The sequence below is a fragment of the Haemaphysalis longicornis genome, unplaced genomic scaffold (genome assembly GCF_048455015.1).
Source record: "Haemaphysalis longicornis isolate Haplotype H1 unplaced genomic scaffold, Haemaphysalis longicornis Haplotype H1 scaffold_2, whole genome shotgun sequence".
Lineage (NCBI taxonomy): Eukaryota > Metazoa > Arthropoda > Arachnida > Ixodida > Ixodidae > Haemaphysalis > Haemaphysalis longicornis.
Window position 1 is genome coordinate 40,077,408 of NW_027526295.1, and position 12,107 is coordinate 40,089,514.

Sequence of the window (12,107 nt, forward strand, 5' to 3'; positions counted from 1 at the left end):
ATCTGTGGATCTGCACATGAGTGAACCGCTGAACTTTCCAATGGTAAAATCAGCAAGGCACACCGAAAAGCTATGAAAGTCATTCCAAGACGTACAAGTAAACATGCTCGCCCTCAATTCAAGTAATGTAAAACCCGAGTAATGTAATGCCCCATTGCTCATGCCAGTGCTCAAGAGATTTATTTCATTAGAGTTGTCAGTGGAGTTCAAGTTGAAGGAAATGGGTCAGAGTAGGCAGGACATAGAAAGGGAAGCAAAAGGGCAAAGCAAGTCAGCAGGAAAAACAAGCTCGAACGCCCTAACATGACTGCTTGAATTTCTTCGCATTATATAATCTTGAGAGAGGAGACAGAATGGGAGCAAAGATCGGAGACTCAAAAACACGCAAGAGAAAGTACGAAACAGCTTCCAAAAAGAGCGAGTTTTTGTAGTTCTTCAGAAAGGGTGTTCATCTTTTGCAAACAAAATAACCATGCGACGGAAGGTTGTCGGCGCAGTTTGCTGATGGAAGAGAAAAAGCCGCTGCTAGCAGCAGAGCATGCTTCAGGTGTACGCAGCCTAAGCACAGAGCACGTGTTTGCAGAGCAATTGTGCGACGCCATCAATGGAAGGCACGCGACGTCAATGTGTCGGACGAAAAGAGACGCAAGAGCAGATCAACATGCCGCAATAGTTAAACCACAAGTTTTGACCACGTGTAGCATGCATGTCATTGAACTGCAGGAAAAGCAATGCGTACTCCTACAAACTGCGCCACCTTCGGAAGAGGAGGCTATTCAGGCAAATACGCCCGACTGTTACTTCACAGCGGCAGCCAAAGATCATTCATTACAGCCGGAATGTCGGAATCAATAATAGCAAAGGTCATCAAACAAGAAAAAATGACGATTGGCTCGTTCGGCGGTAACGAAATGGTGAGGATGATGGAAAGGTAGAAGTGAAAGTAAAGCATCAAACTAAAAGCCAAGCCATCATTATTGAAGCCCTAAAAGTGGATGTCATATCTCGTAATCGCCTGCCAGGACCCGCTAAAGGAATCAGCGAATAAATGAAGAAACTACATTGGGAGGTTGTCGACGAGACACGCAGAATAGGAACACCGAGATCGATAGGGTTGCTAATTGGGTATGATTTTTATTCGGAGTTTTTCACCGCACAAAGAAAACGACTACGTGAGAAGCTAATGGCCTCGGAAACAACGCTTGGACGGGTAGTTCAAAGACCATGCCAACAAAACAAGCTGAAAGAAACAAAAGGACAGGCATTCATGGTACTGAGACGGCTGACAAAACAATTCCGTTGGAATTGCAGAATGTTCGTAGTTTCGAGGTGATCGGCGTAGCAAGAAACATCGTCAACCAAGTTCCAATACCAAATCTTCCAGCGCTTCGAGGAGCAAATAAATAAAAAGAATGGGCGCTACTCAAGATGTCTTGCATGGAACGAAAATGTAAACCTGCAGAGAAATAAATTGCACCGAACAGGCTACCGCAGTTAACAACCATGCTTAAGAAGAGTGATTCGCTCAAGAGATATGACGAGGCGATATCGGAACATTTCAGCTCCGGTGTAGCAGGCACAGTTAAAGAAGGAACAGGGCCAACGAACAACATTTCCTAAGACTCGGAATGACCAAGCAACCACGAAAGTTACAGTAATTTTTGATGCGTCGGCAAGCTCGATGGTAAACAGATCGCTCACCGACAACTCAGAAGCGGGCCAACTCTTCACCGAAGAAATACTGTCACTTTTCCGAAAAGTAAAGACGGCCCCAACCAGATACTTGGAAAAAATATTGCCGCAGACGAGGATTAATGAAGACGACCGAGAAATTTTGCGTTTTCGATGGCAGAAACACTACGACCAAGGCAGACTAACGGATGAAATTGAAACATGGAGAATGGCAAGAGGGACCTTAGGCACCACTGTGAGCACATTCGTCCTTCCGGTCACGATCAAGCAGTATCTGAAAGAAATTATTTCTGAATTTAGAAGAACAACAGAAAAGCTACAGACGCCAATTTATGTCGACGACATTGTACTCTGAGCGGCAATGATCGCTGAATCCATCAAATGGTATGACGACACAAAACTGGTGCTTCAGAGTCGGGGAGGAGTTCATCATATATGAAGCCTTAAGACCTACATGGGCAAAATTGTCGGCAGAATGACGATCCCAGTAGAAGAGCTGCAAACCATCGCAACAGAAGTGGAAGGAGTGTTAAATAATTGACCGTTAACGTATATGTACAGCTAGCTTGTGGAGCCCGTGCTAATAAAGCCTGCGGACATCATTGGAGGAAGACAGCACCTCAACGAGGACCAAAGTCTCATAGCTGAAGATACTGAATAAGGGCGCAAAAGCCCATGTAACATGGTCGGCGAGATGACCCCGAGAGTAATTAAAGAAAATGGGAGAAATATCAAGCACAAATGAAGCGATCGGCCAAACAATAGAGTAAGGCGACATCGTTCTACTTGGAGGCACCGGACGGAGAAACACGTTTACCAGCTCGAGAACTGCTTGAAAGACGCGCCCCACAGGCCATCCTAGCGCACTTTTGGCGGGTGGGATTCTGTTAAATATCACCGTCATCTATGCTGAAGAGGAAGAATGCCAGCTCCACGCAGCGCGAGCACGAGATCAGGTTGTGTCAGTCTTTAAAGAGAACGAAAGCGGTTCCCCGGCCTCTCTCGTGTTTACAAGTGGTCTTTCTTTGCCAACTGGTTGAGTTTGCGGCAACCAATACAGAACCGCAAAGTCACAGTCTTTTTTAAAAACCTAAACGACAGGAGACTTCCCGGGAGTCTTCGACGGTGTGAAGGCGACGTCTTCCAGAATCTGCTGTATTTGCTTCCGTGTTTCTGATGATGATGTTTGGAGTTTAATGGCGCAAGGCCGACAAAGGGCAAAGAGCGCCAAACAATAGTGATTATATGAAAGTGGCATGGAAGTAAAAGTAAAACATTTCAGTAAAAATAAACCAAGTAAAAGACAACGTAATGAAGATGATGACTGGTGTAAAGGGCCAGGTTGTCAACATGCATGATAAGAAATGAGATGTAAAAATTTTACATCGGTGAGAAACTCGAAAACGCGTTGGATTGAAAACAGGGCTTCGTCTCCTAAGAAGTGTGACGGGTGTGGTGGAATATGTCGTGTGTGTAGTTGAGGGAAGTGTTTGCGTCGTGTAGTGTCGAGTGCCTTACATTGTACGAGGATGTGCATCACGGATAGGGCCTCTCCGCACCTACTGCACAGAGGTCTTGGAGACCCAGTGAGAAGGTGCGAGTGTGTTGCATGAGTATGCCCTATCCGTAATCTGGCCAAGGCGACTTCAGTGTATCTATTGCGTGTGTCGGTGGTGTATGGTCCCAAGTGTGGTTTTATTACGTGTAACTTGTTGTCTGTCTGTTCACTCCAGTGTGTTTGCCATGTTTTGCGAAGTTGTTGTCTGATGTGTGGTTTCACGTCAGTGTAGGGTAATGTGGTTATGTCTACTGCATTCGAGAGTGTAGCAGCAGCAGCCATTCGATCCGCTGCTTCGTTCCCGGCTATACCACTGTGGCCAGGGACCCAGCAAAGGACTAGTTCAAATTTGTGGACATACACCGACATAATATCCTTGATGATCAGATTGATAACGTGGTTTTTCGAAGGCACTGTTGACGACAGTGCCCGCACAACACTGAGGGAATCTGTATAGATAATGGATTGTGGGATGTGGCTTTGAAGTATATGATTGACAACAAGAAGTACACCGTAAGCCTCTGCCGTAAAGATACTAGTATGACTATTCAGAGTTCTAGTGACACTAAGGCCGGGCCCATGCGCCGCGCAGGACACAGAGGTGGAAGTCTTAGAGGCATCCGTATAAAATTCAGAATAATGATACTTCTCCTGCAAATACAAGAAGTGCTGCTGAATCGCACATGTGGGAGCTCGGTTTTTATCAACATGTGTGAAAGATGTGTCGCATGACACAGGGCGGAGATGCCATGGTGCTATGAAATCTGTTACAGAACTTTGGATGGTGTCTAAAAAGGAGACAGCAAGCTCTGACGCTTCCTCTCTAACTCTGTAAGAGAAGGGCGCAGAGAACGATGGTCGATTTAAAAGGAGTACAGTCATGGATGTATCATGAAAATCTGATTTAAAAGGATGGTGTGGCATGGATGAAATTTTAAAGGCATAAAAGAGGTCTGTGTATGCTCGTTGACGTTGAAGGTTCCATGTGTTGCACTCTACATACAGGCTTTCGACCGGACTAGTTCGGAAGGCGCCACACGCCAAGCGGAGCCCTAGATGAAGGACAGGGTCCAGCATTCTGAGGGATGTTTTAGTGGCTGACCCATAGACAACGCTACCATAGTCCAGTCGTGAACCTATTAGGCTGGTAAAAACACGTAAAAGAAGTTGTTTGTAAGCACCAAAAGAGATGTGCGACAGAACCTTCAGGATATTCATTGTTTTTAAGCATTTATGTTTTAGTTGTTTTATGTGTGGGATGAATGTGAGCTTTTCGTCAAAGATTATACCTAAAAACTTGTGTTCCTTTTTGACAGGAATAGAGGCACCGTGGAGTCGTATGTCTGGATCCGGCCGCATGCCACGCCTCTTAGAAAACAGAACACAAGTGCACTTTCCTGGATTAAATTTAAAACCGTTGCGATCTGCCCAGACGGCTAGCTTGTTCACACCAAGCTGCACTTGGCGCTCGCAGATAGACAAGTTACACGATTTGAAGGACAGTTGAATATCGTCTACATAGATTGAACAGGAGATCGATGGAGGCAGTGCCTTCTGAAGAGAATTCATTTTTACAATAAACAAAGTGCAACTCAAAACACCACCCTGCGGCACGCCGTTTTCCTGCACATGAACCCTAGAGAGTGCAGCTCCAACTCGCACGCGAAACGTTCTTTCAGACAGGTAACTAACAAGCGTATTTATCCTGTTACCCGACATGCCAAAGGACTTCAAATCGCTGAGGATGCCGTACCGCCAAGCAGTGTCGTACGCCTTTTCAAGATCAAAGAATACTGTCATACAGTACTGCTTATGCAGGAAAGCATCTTTTATATACGACTCTAACGCAACGCGTTGATCGTTCGTAGATCGCCCCACCCTAAAGCCCGCCTGGCAGCTCTCGAGAAGACCGTTGTACTCTAAGAAGTACACGAGTCTCCTGTTTATCATCTTCTCGAGGAGCTTGCACAGGCAGCTTGTGAGGGCGATGGGCCGGTAGCTAGCGGGAGAGGAAGGGTCCTTTCCTTCCTTCAGGAAAGCCACTACTATGGCCTCCCTCCAAGAGCGAGGAATGTGCCCCGAAAGCCATATGTTGTTGTATAGATGTAGGAGTGTTTCAAGAGTGTCTGGGTGTAGGTGTTGTATCATGGTGTATGTGATTTTGTCTGCACCTGGAGCTGAAGGCTTACATGTGCTCAGAGCAACCTTCAGCTCATGAAGTGAAAAAGAAGAATTGTAAGAAGTGTGCGACTTGTTGTTATCACGCAGGGACTTCTTTTCTACAGATGTTTTGTGTTTCATGAAAGTGTTTGTGTAGTGTGCTGAACTGGACACGTGTTCGAAGTGTTGTGCAAGTGTGTTAGCCTGGTCTTCCAGTGTGTCCCCTGTTGTACTAACCAGGGGCAGGCTGTGTGTCTGTTGTCCTTTTAGTTTTCGTATTCGTGTCCAGACTTTATGTGTGTCAGTGTATGAGTTGATGGAAGTGAGGAAGGTGTGCCAACTCTCCCTTTTCGCCCCACGACGCACTCGCTTCCCAAAAGCCTTTGCCCGTTTAAAAGAAATGAGGTTATCTGACGTGGGGTACCGACGAAGGGCACCCCACGCCTTGTTCTGGGCCTCTCGCGCCCGCCTGCAGTCCTCGTTCCACCAGGGCCTCCTTGGGCTGCGGGACCCACTGGAGGCCTGGGGAATAGACTTTTCAGCGGCGTCGAGGATGTGCGCCGTGACGAGTTGGGCGGCTTCCTCCACGTGTAGGTGTTTTATGGTTGTGTGGTGTAGTTTAGATGTTTCTGTGAATGTACTCCAGTTTGCTTTGGATTCATTAAACCTGTTATGGGAAGATGGACTGCTTGGGCCTATACCTATATACGTTAATGAAGTGGGGAAATGGTCACTACCACATGGGTCCGTGCCCACACCCCACTCAAGACATGGAAAGAGAACTGCGGAACCAATAGCCAAGTCAAGATGAGAGTATGTATTGTGTCCTAAGTTATGATATGTAGGCTGTTTTTTGTTGAAAAGGCATGCTCCGGAGGATGTAAGAAACTTCTCTAACAGGCGACCTCGGGCATCCGTTCTGGAGGAGCCCCAAAGAGAGTTGTGCGCGTTAAGGTCGCCTGTTAGTATTGCCGCGAACCATACATTGGGTTTGTTTATTTGTGTTTTGCTTTTACCGCCCGGCTGCGCCGGTCTGCGTTATCTCTGCGCCAAGGGAAGCGCGTGTTCCATTCTTTCTTTCTGTGCCGCATGTGTTATCTGTTGTGATAGGGAGAGCATTCCGATCTAACGTGAACAGCCCAGAATAATCTTCTTGGATCTACTATGTTCTCGATGCGAATCGACGTTTCGAGAACCACGCGCGCCGAAAGATAAAAAGCCTGCAGTGCGGACGCCAGGGCATTCGATTCTGCGACGCTCGCTGACGCAAGTCACTTTGTTGACCGCTGCTTCGCCGCCTCTGTATTCTTTTGAGTTGTTAGGGGAGCACAAGTTCGCTCCAATAAACTTGTTTCTCCTGCAAGACAACTGCGTCGTCCTTGGCTTCGTGACATCTGGTGGAGGTGCTGGGTACGCACCCTTCATGCCCACTACAACCTCGAGAAGCCGCCAAGCCAGTCCAACAAGAGCCAGCCCCCGCCTGCAAGATTTACCACCCGAGTTCGGTTTGATGTCAGAAGGACCCAAGAGAAGGAACGCTGCAACCAACACCATGGTACAAGAAACAACGTCGCCAATCATGCTGCAGCAGCCCCGGGAACCGCCATCGTTCCGGGGAGCCCCCGCTGAAGACCCAGAGGAATGGTTGGAGAAGCTGGAGCGCGTGCGGATCTTCAACAGGTGGGACGATGAAGAAACCTTCCGGCATGTTTTCTTTTACTTGGAGGATGCAGCTCGAACTTGGTTTGAAAACCACGAGAGCGCCTTGACCGACTGGACGCAATTCAAAAGCGAGTTCCTTAAGACCTTCACGACCGTGGTGAGAAAAGAACGAGCTGCGATTTTACTGGAAACTCGAACGCAACACCCGAACGAAGGAGTCGTAATCTTCGTCGAGGAAATGAAGCGACTTTTTCGCCGTGCGGACCCAGGAATGACGGAGGAAAAGAAACTACGGTTTCTGATGCGAGGTGTGAAGCAAGAGCTCTTCGCGTGCCTTGTTCGCAACCCCCCCAAGACCGTGTCCGAATTCGCGTCTGAGGCCGCCGCGATGGAGAAGACGCTCGAAATCCGAACGAATCAATACGACCGCCCAATCAATGCGCTGGTTTCGGAGACGATTGGTGCCAGCGCTATTAACTCCGACTCACTACGCGACACTATCCGCGCAGTGGTAAGGGAGGAGCTGCGGAAACTTTTCCCGATGACGACACCAGAACCTCAAGTCACTTCACTGACCGACGTGATCCGGGAAGAAGTACAGCAGGCTTTGGGAACTTCTGTGCCGTCCGAAGCACCCCGCGAGCCCGAGGCTATGACCTACTCTGCGGCTGTTCGTCGACCCCGCCCTGCCCCAACACGCCGTCAAGAGGCCCCGCCGTACCGCCGCCCACTGTCACCCGCCCGACCCCCGGTAGCCCGAAACCAGACGCCGAGGAAGACGGCCGTATGGCGAACTCCCGATAATCGTCCTCTGTGCTACCACTGCGGAGAGGCCGACCACATCTACCGTCGCTGCCCATACAAGAGACTCGGACTGCGTGGTTTCTCCGTCGACGCACCTCGCCCTCTCCCTGGCCAACGACCACGTGAGATCGACGAGTATCTGTCTGAAACCAGCCGTGGCCCATCCCGTTTCAACCGCTGGCCATCGCCCTACCCGTACCAATCGCCGAACCGCCGTAGCAATGCTGACTTCTCACGTGGAAGGTCCCCCAGCCCACGCGGGGGAAACTAAAAGCAGCAACTTCGGGAGGTAAAGTTGCACAACGGCGGAAAAATGAAAACCCTCCAACGACGCAGCGACTCGCTGAAGACTATCATTCACGACATGCCCTCATCCCTACGACCCGACCCAGCCCTAACGAGTCTCCTGAACACGACGACAGCTACACGGCGCGACGCGTATCCGACCTGACCGAGACGTCCGTTGAGAAGACGACGACAACGACGATGCACACTGCCCGACCGTCAACACGTACAAGCAGAGATACGACGCCCCGACGAACCCGAAACTCGAGGAAGACTGCTTCTGACGTCAAGGTGTCCATCGACGGCTTTGACGTAGTCGCCCTCGTAGACACGGGAGCTGACTATTCGGTAATGAGCGGACCATTTGCGTCTAAACTGAAGAAAGTTATGACCAGATGGGACGGTCCGCACATACGCACAGCAGGAGGCCACCTCTTGACGCCAAGCGGAACGTGCACATCGCGCGTCACCATAGACGGCACAACGTACCCTGCGGCGTTCGTCATTCTGCCTAACTGCTCCCGCGACGTAATTCTTGGGATGGACTTTTTGATGGACAACGGGGCAATAATCGATCTGCAGACCAAGTCAATAACTTTTTCCCCCAATCACTCCATGACGCCGGAACCGAACCCCGTACGACGTGCTGCTGTGAGGATTGCCGATGATCATGTCACCCTGCCACCCCGCGCAAGCTTGATGGTCGCAGTCTACTGTGAAGATGCTGCTCCTGACGTCGACGCTATCGTAGACACTGATCAAAGGGTGCTTCTCGACCGTGGTGTGTCGGTCGCAAGAGGCATTGCGCGCTTCAAGGAACACCAATCCCACATTCTGGTTACTAATTTCACCGAGGAGTACCAGCATTTAAACAAGGGCGCGGCAATTGCATTCCTCGAAGAAGCGCAAGAAGCAAGTGACGTGATCGCGGTCGCCGACTTTGAACGCACACCCGTAGAAACCTTCAAGCTCCCGCAGCCCTTGCACGTGAATCCGGCGCTACCGCAAGAACAACGAAACAAATTATTGGCTTTGCTGCGTCGCTATAGCGAATGTTTTTCGTGGAGCGCAAAAATACGTCAGACCCCTCTAGCGAAGCACCGAATAATAACCGAAGATGGAGCCCGACCTACCCGACAGTCACCGTACCGCGTCTCTTCACACGAACGGGAAGCCATCCGGACTCAAGTCGACGACATGCTCAGCGACGACATTATACAGCCATCGAAAAGCCCCTGGGCTGCGCCCGTCGTACTCGTAAAGAAAAAAGACGGCACATTAAGGTTTTGTGTTGACTACCGGCGACTGAACAAAATCACGAAAAAGGACGTGTACCCCTTCCCCCGAATCGACGACGCCCTCGACCACCTCTGCCACGCGAAGTACTTCTCATCGATGGACCTGAAGACCGGCTACTGGCAAATTGAAGTGGACGAGAGAGACCGAGAGAAGACTGCATTTATAACCCCAGACGGCCTATACGAGTTCAAGGTGATGCCGTTTGGGCTGTGCACAGCACCAGCGACGTTTCAAAGAGTCATGGACACTGTGCTAGCTGGCCTTAAGTGGCACACCTGCCTCGTATACCTCGACGACGTAGTGGTATTCGCCCGGACTTTCGACGAACACCTTGCAAGGTTGGAGTCTGTACTCGAGGCAATTCGTACGTCGGGGTTGACGCTGAAGCCTGAAAAGTGCCGTTTCGCATACGAGGAACTCAAGTTCTTGGGCCACGTCGTCAACGCCGCGGGAGTCCTACCTGACCCGGCAAAAACTTCAGCTATCGCGAACTTCCCTAGGCCGAAAGACAAGAAGGGCGTGCGAAGATTTCTCGGGCTGTGCGCATACTACCAGCGCTTCGTCGCAAACTTCGCACGCATTGCAGAGCCACTCACGCGCTTGACGAAAGACAGCACCCCTTTCAGCTGGGAAAACGACCAAGAAAAAGCATTCTGCGAGCTGCAAAAACACCTGCAAAGCCCGCCTGTGCTCGCTCATTTCGACGAAAATGCCGAAACGGAAATGCACACGGACGCCAGTGATATAGGCTTGGGTGCCGTACTTGTCCAAAAGCAAAGCGGCTGCGAAAGGGTAATCGCCTATGCCAGCCGTGGTCTGTCGAAGAAGGAGAAAAACTATTCTGCCTCTGAGAAAGAGTGCCTGGCTATTATATGGGCGATTTCAAAATTTCGCCCATACGTGTATGGAAGGCCATTCAAGGTTGTAACAGACCACCATGCGCTGTGTTGGCTCGCCAATTTGAAGGACCCCTCTGGCCGTCTTGGGCGGTGGAGCTTGCGCCTGCAGGAGTTCGACGTTACAGTCGTTTATAAATCCGGCAGGAAACACTCCGACGCCGACTGCCTGTCCCGCGCCCCCGTCGACCCACCACCACAAGACTCTGATGAAGACAGCGCGTTCTTCGGGATCGTGACGGAGAGCGACCTAGCCGCCCAGCAGCGTGCCGACCCCGACTTACGCGTCATAATCGAGTACCTCGAGGGATGCAACGTTGCCGTTCCTAGAACCTTCAAACGCAGCTTACCAGCATTCAGCCTGAGAAACTCCGTCCTCGTGAAGAAGAATTTCAGCCCCGGAACAAGAGCGAATTACCTTCTCGTCATCCCCGCGGACCTTCGTGACGAAATTTTGGAAGCGTGCCACGACGACCCGTCTTCCGGACATCTCGGCACAGCCCGCACTATTGGAAAAATCAAGGCGAGGTACTACTGGCCCGGCCTTACCTCTGACGTCACCCACTACGTCCGGAGCTGCCGTGACTGCCAGCGACGAAAAACGCCGCCGACAAGACCCGCCGGACTTCTACAACCGATCGCCGTCCCATCGAGACCATTTCAACAGATTGGAATGGACCTTTTAGGCCCGTTCCCTACGTCACGATCACAGAACAGGTGGATTGTCGTAGCGACAGACTACATGACGCGCTACGCCGAGACCGCCGCTCTTCCGAGGGGGACTGCACAAGAAGTGGCAAAGTTCTTTATAAGCCAAGTGGTGCTGCGACATGGAGCCCCGGAAGTCCTAATCACAGACCGCGGAACGGCATTTACTGCGGAGCTGATGCAAGGAGCATTACGCTACAGCAACACGGATCACCGAAGAACGACGGCGTACCACCCCCAAACGAACGGACTAACAGAACGTCTGAACAAGACAATCGCAGATATGCTGTCAATGTACGTTGACGTTGAACACAAGACTTGGGACGAAGTGCTCCCGTATGTCACGTTTGCGTACAACACGGCTATCCAGGAGACGACGCAGCTGACGCCGTTCGAGCTTGTCTACGGTAGAAGGCCGACTACGATGCTCGACGCCATGCTTCCGCACGTAGAAGACGACGACCTCAACGCCGACGTCCACGGATATCTTCAACGTGCGGAAGAGGCCCGCCAGCTCGCTCGAGTTCGTATAACGGACCAGCAGCTGTTGGATGCGGGCCGCTACAACCTCCGACGCCGAGACGCCGAGTACCAACCAGGGGATCGTGTGTGGGTTTGGACTCCCATCCGACGACGCGGACTCAGTGAGAAGCTCCTGCGACGCTATTTCGGACCCTACCAGATTCTACGACGTGTGCCAACTTACCTACGAAGTGATCCCTGATGGTGACTCCGGCACATCACGACAACGCAGGCGGCCTGAAGTCGTCCACGTGGTTCGCCTAAAACCTTTTTACGGACGATGACTAACTTTTATTTTCATTTGTTCGGACTGTCGCTTATGTTAGCATCGGGTCGATGCACTCTTAGAGGGGGGGTAATGCCGTGAACCATACATTGGGTTTGTTTATTTGTGTTTTGCTTTTACCGCCCGGCTGCGCCGGTCGGCGTTATCTCTGCGCCAAGGGAAGCGCGTGTTCCATTCTTTCTTTCTGTGCCGCATGTGTTATCTGTTGTGATAGGGAGAGCATTCCGATCTAACG